The sequence below is a fragment of the Poecilia reticulata genome, chromosome 9 (genome assembly GCF_904066995.2).
Source record: "Poecilia reticulata chromosome 9, P_reticulata-male-v2, whole genome shotgun sequence".
Lineage (NCBI taxonomy): Eukaryota > Metazoa > Chordata > Actinopteri > Cyprinodontiformes > Poeciliidae > Poecilia > Poecilia reticulata.
This window is the reverse complement of record NC_088838.1, coordinates 34,320,741-34,326,760: the sequence shown is the minus strand read 5'-3', so window position 1 is coordinate 34,326,760 and position 6,020 is coordinate 34,320,741. Positions and strand designations below refer to the sequence as shown.

The following is a 6,020-nucleotide window of genomic DNA, read 5'->3' as shown; positions in this document are numbered from 1 at the left end:
CAGAAGTGAACTAATGAGTCACGTTATGCAGTTTGTGATTAACACTGAGTAGAAAACGGGACATATTTCTGGAGGCTAATTCATGCTAACAGCTAGCTAGTAAACAGCTAACTGTTTACTAGCTGAGAAACGGCTGAAGAACTGCTGAATTCACTTTGAACTGGATGTATTTTAAACTTTTTGAAATTGTTCTCACACAAAGGACTTTGTTTTGGTTTCTTTATATTTAAATTTGATATTTTTATGGGTTATTGTACAAACCCAAGAAACCATATTGTTATCACCTTCCGTGAGTAAAAGATGGCGCGCACAGCATTAAAGGAGCATTACACCTTTTCAGTGTTGAAGCTTTTTCATGAGAGAATAAAAAACTGTTAATTATGTTAAATTGATGGATAGTTAACATCTAAAATGCTTTAATATTAAAGTAGATTTTATTTGAGCAGAATAAAAATTGTAAAAGCTATTAAAGTAGTTAAAAAAATTATAGATTTTTATTTTGATAGTTAGAAACTAACTAGAAAAATAACATGTTCAGAGATTCAAAAGCCTTCTGTGTATAGATTTAGTCACTTCATAAAATACAATTTCATTAAAAAATACAGGTTTATCATAACCATTAGTGATTAACTCAATCTAAGGGTTATCTACTGCAGTTACTGAGTGATACCTGCAGTATTGTAGTTTTGTATATGGAGTATGTTCATTACACAGAAGGATAATAAACCTTCCTGTTAGATGCTGATGTTTCATCTTTTCTGTATCACAGCATCACAGACTGAGAGGACAAAACTACCACATTAACCCTCTGAGGTTGATTTTTATCTTTCTTATTTTCTACCTGATGTGACACTTTTAGAAAGTGAAATAAATCTGAACCTGAAAAGTGTTTTCCTCTACTGCCACACGTTGCTGTTTGGAGAAGTTAGGAAACGAGGTTAGCGTTGTTCCAGCCTGTGGTTCCTCCAGGTCATTCAAAGTTAGTTTCTCTACTGGAATACAAAAAAAGATCTGAACTCAAGCTGAAGGCCTGGAATGCCACAAGGTCAGAGGTCATGAGGTTGATTTGCGTATAAATAAATAAATAAATGGAGCTTTTTATCTGAATCCCATCCTTCTTCTTCAGTTGTGGGAATCAAACGTGTGAACATGGGTTGGTGTTTCCCCAGCAGGTGAATCTACCAGTTTCATAACTGGATCCCGCCTGCTGCAGGTTTAGAGACGGAGAAAGAGAAGAAGTGTTGATGGAGGAAGGTTTGTTTAATCCAGGCTGTGGAGTCAGAGGCCTGGTTTATGTTCAGAGGTCAGTTTATCCGCTCTGCGGTGAATCACTGAGCGCTCTGAGTAAACAGCTCTTCATCTTGCTGCTCCTCCTCCTCTGACTCTGCTGCTGTTTTTATCCCAGTTTACAGTCGGGACCCATCACAGGTTCGACCCGTTAAAGAGCCTCAGCGGACTGAAGCACAGCTTGTGTGGGCGAGGAGATGTAAGCCGAACCGTCCAGCAGTTACTTCCTGTTCATTAATCTGATCCGTCAGCTTTGACACGCACTCAGAAATAATGGCTCTAAATTGTCTCTGTTACTGGTTTTTGGTTACTAAAGATGTTTAATTTTGTAAGTATATCATCAAAATACCTTCATCAATAATCTGAATAATTTATTCTGTTTGATTTAGCACAGAAAGGCCACATGCAGTGAATTTATGTTTTATTTTATCACCAATTATTCCACTAAGATTTGGTTCTGCTTTCATCTCTAACTCAGTATCTAAGGTTTCTGTTTAATTGTCTCTGTTTGGTTTAAAGGTGATTTTATCTTTGTTGCTCTTTTCAGTTTTATTCAGTTTGCAATAAAACATTTTGAACTTCCTTATAAAACCTTCCTTTTACATCTTTCCTTCCCTTTTCACCAGACTGAACAAAATATCAGCTGGAAATTAAATGTTTCCAACCCAAATGAATAAAACCTAGAGGTTGGACTCGATTAAATGTTTTGATCAAGTCAGATGTGAGGTAGTTCATAATTAATCACAATTATAATTGAAAATCTCATCAAATTCTTTTATGTGAACTGTGGTTGTTAGCATTAGCGTTAGCATCTGTTCTGCTGCTACACGTTAGCATTGAGATGCTATTTTTGGCTTGAATAGCTCTGCTAATAAGCTAACTCATTTTAATTCAACAGTCGTTTTCCAGCATCCAATCAGATCGATTAGAAGCAGAAATGATCCCCCCTGGGGTCGAGAGAAGCAGCTTCCACCGCGGATGTTAGCATGTTAGCGCATGTTAGCACATGTAGCAGAAACATGACAATAAAACGGTTCTGGTTCCTGACTTCTGTATGCAAAAACCTAAATTCAGGTAATTGCTCAAACTTTTTAATGCCTTAAAATTTATGAAATTATTATTTAAAATGAAAGCATGAAAGTCCTGATTTGTTACAAATGTAGGTGCTTTCATCTGAAATGTTCCCTGAACCGTCTGACTGATCGCTGGCATTTGTGTTTTGGTTCTTTATCATTTTGATCATGACCTTGTTGTGATTTTTAATTACATTTTTTAAATTCATTTCTCTATTGGCTGTCTGCGTCTACACACACACACACACACACACACACACACACACACACACACACACACACCACACACACACACACACACACACACACACACACACACACATCCTGACAGGTTTCGGATAAAACCTCATGTTTTATTTCCAGCTGCCAGTCAGCAGAAAACGGAGGAAATTCCTGAGTTTCCTCCTTTCTTTTCTGTCTTCATTCCTCCGGCCGTCTGTCTGAGCCGCCGGCCAGCTGGACGGAGTCCAGGTGGACTTTGTCCAGATCGCCTCCTTTTCCTGCTGCGTCCGAATGCATCACCAGCTTACTGAGAAGTCCTCCTCCACCTTCGCCAGGCTGCATGAAGACGACTGAAGGTGAAGAAATCTGGGCTTTTTGCAGCTCAGATGGAGGCCAGGAATAAATTAGAACAACAGAAATGTCATCCAGATCATTTTTAGATTCCTTTCTGCCTCCTTTTAAAATGATAAACATGAACTCTGAAAGTTTTTACTAACAGTGAAAACCCAACATCTCTGATCTGGATCAGGATCAGGAGGAAATCCTGATCCTGATTCAGTTTTTCTTCTCTTCAGCGCTAAACGTCTGCAACTCCGTCCCATCATGCACTTCTTCAGCCGACTCCTCAGCAGGAGCTGCGCTTGGACTGGACTGATGAAGGTTCTCCTCTTCCTCGCTCCAGGAATCCGACCCGCTGCCAACAGAAGAGTAAACCAGCTCAGTTCTGTTTACACTCTGAACAGAACCATAGAAGGTTCTGAAGTCGCTGCCTCTGGTCGTCACTGAAGCTGCTCCTGCCTGCATGTCTTCACTGTAAACCCGAGGAAAGGAGGCCAGGGTACCGGTGGGACCGTCTGGGTTCTGGTCGGGTTCTTACATCCCGGTCCAGTTTTCATAAAGGAAGCCCGACCTCCAGGTTGTTTCCACCAGTTACTGTTGCCTCCTGGCTCTAGATTATAGATTTATGTTTCTAGATGTTCTGCTTTGTGCTTTAACATTATTATTATTATTTTATTATCATCTCTAATATTCACGCTCCATTTGGTCCAGTTTCTAATGAAAACCTTCAGATTGTAAAAATGACATTAATCAGAAACTTAAAGATCATTTTAACATTTACAGTTATAGAGTCTCTCTGGGCCCATTTGATGCAGTTAAATTAGTTTCTAATGATTGTGAAACATTTTTCTGAAGCTGTTGGTTTTGGGCCTGCAGACTCAGCCTGACCCGGGACCCGGGTCGGGGTCCGGGTCAGGACAATGAGCTGTTTCTGTTCAGACGTAATGGAATAACTGAAGTCATGCAGCTGAGTGGGCCTGAATGGGAGGCCAGCTGGTTCTGATGCTCCTGGTCCAGTTCAGTCCAGCGGCTCCGTCTCATTCCCAGCAGTAAACTGGAGCTTGTGACCGTTTCCTCTCTAAGACATCATTTGTTGTGTTTCCAGTGAGAATCGTGTCTTTGTGAGTCAGACAGAAAGAGGACGTGAAGTGTGTCAGCCGTTTGGACCGGCGCCACCAGTTGGATAACAGCAGCGTTTTCAGCTCCTCTCAGTCTGAACCAACATCCAAACGTTTCCGTCCTCAGAGCTGAAAGCTTCTCCAGCTGCTTCCTTCATGACTCGGGTTCAACACGTCCAAACATTCAGAGGAGAAACTTCCTTCCTCTGCTGGGACAAAAACAACAAACAGCTGGAGGACGATCTGCATGAGGGCGAGAGGAAGATGATGCTGCTGCAGCAGAAAGATGATGATGCAGCAGAAAGATGATGCTGCAGCAGAAAGATGATGATGCAGCAGAAAGATGATGCAGCAGCGGAAAGATGATGCAGCAGCAGAAAGATGATGCAGCAGCGGAAAGATGATGATGCAGCAGAAAGATGATGCAGCAGCAGAAAGATGATGCAGCAGAAAGATGATGCAGCAGCAGAAAGATGCTGCAGCAGCAGCTTAATGCTTCCTGCTGTTGGTGAGCTGCAGAGTTTCCATCATCTGTAACAGGGATGTCCAAAGTGTGGCCCGGGGGCCATTTGTGGTCTAGTGTGATGAAAATTTGGTCTCCAGAACCTCAGTGGAGTTTCATGCAGATGGAGAATTTTTAATTTATTATTAATTTAATAACTTTATTAAAGTGATCTAAATATAGCTCATAATCTCTATCGAACATAAAGTACATTTCTTTGTTTGTAAAGCGACTCTTTCCTCTTAAAGGCTCAGATTCTTTATAATCTTTGGATCCAGAAGCTGATGAACTCGTCATCTGACAAAGAATATCAAACTTTATTTGAATAATAAGATATTTCATGCTGCATTAAAGCACATTAAATACATTTTATTTTATTAATGATAAATTTTCGACCCTGTGATTAAAGATGGACTCCACTGATCTCTAACATGATAAATATCTTTTCCATGTCAGATTTTTAATTTAATGCGATGTTTCAATAATCTGTTTGAAACATTTTCAGTTTGTTCTCTGGATCAGATTAATTTTTTTTTCTATTTTCATCCCCTGATCCTGTTTGATTACGTCCCTCTGGAGGTCAAAGGTCAGTAACTTGCCCTGCATCCTGTCGCCTCACTGATGCAACCAGACTTTATTTTTAGTGTTTTTATCCTCAGAGCCTCTCAGTCATTCATGGATTCATGTTTCATGTTTCCATCCCAGCAGATCAGGTCCAGTTTCTCTGATGACCTGATGACCTTCATGTCTTTCTGATCCGTCCTCAGCTGAACTGGTCCAGCTCCCAGTTCAGCCGTTTCATGTGCTCCAGTTGGCGGGTCACCTGATCAAGCCCCGCCCCTTTCCCCCGGTTGTCTGGTCCAGTCCACAGTTTGAAACCGGGTCACAGTTTTATGTGAACTTAATACAAAACAACCTGATGACTAACGGCCCAGGAGTCGTCCTCCGTCCTCGTAGTCCGTAACGTTTCATACGCCGACCAGGATCAGTCTGGATTTACTGGACTCCAAAATGGTTTGATCTGATTTGTAACCAATCACAGCCTTCATTTATCCAAGTGTGAACAGAAACAGCTTCCAAATGAAGCCAAGACTCACAGCTGAGCTTTATAATAGTTTTAAATAATTTATTTTAAAATAATAAACAGATTCAACAGCAGAGGTAAAAACGTATAAAATGATTTTAACTTTCTGCCGTATTGAACAGGAACCCGTTGTGCCACAGGACAGAAGATGTGGGTTGAGATCCTGTTGGACAGTCTGTCGATGTGCCCCGGGGCAAAGCATTTACCCCAGGTTAGGGGTATGAGGGCAGCCGGCTGAATGTCCTGGAACCTTTAACTGTGTTTCTGCTTCAACAGCTGCATCAGCAGATCCGGGTCACCAGCTGGACTCTGAACTGATTCAGTCATTTTCTCCAGGTGTGATGGACTATTGGGACCCATCTAAAGGTTTCAGGATTTAGTTTCTGATTGAACCG

At 41.1% G+C, this 6,020-nt stretch overlaps 1 long non-coding RNA gene across 1 annotated transcript; it reads left to right on the top strand.

Annotated features, from left to right (window-relative positions):
* Window positions 1-1,134: 1,134 nt before the first annotated feature.
* On the top strand, window positions 1,135-3,569 carry LOC145552927 (uncharacterized). Its single transcript, XR_014089062.1, has 3 exons — window positions 1,135-1,486; window positions 2,724-2,938; window positions 3,158-3,569. It is a non-coding gene; the product is annotated as an uncharacterized LOC145552927 (long non-coding RNA).
* Window positions 3,570-6,020: the final 2,451 nt, after the last annotated feature.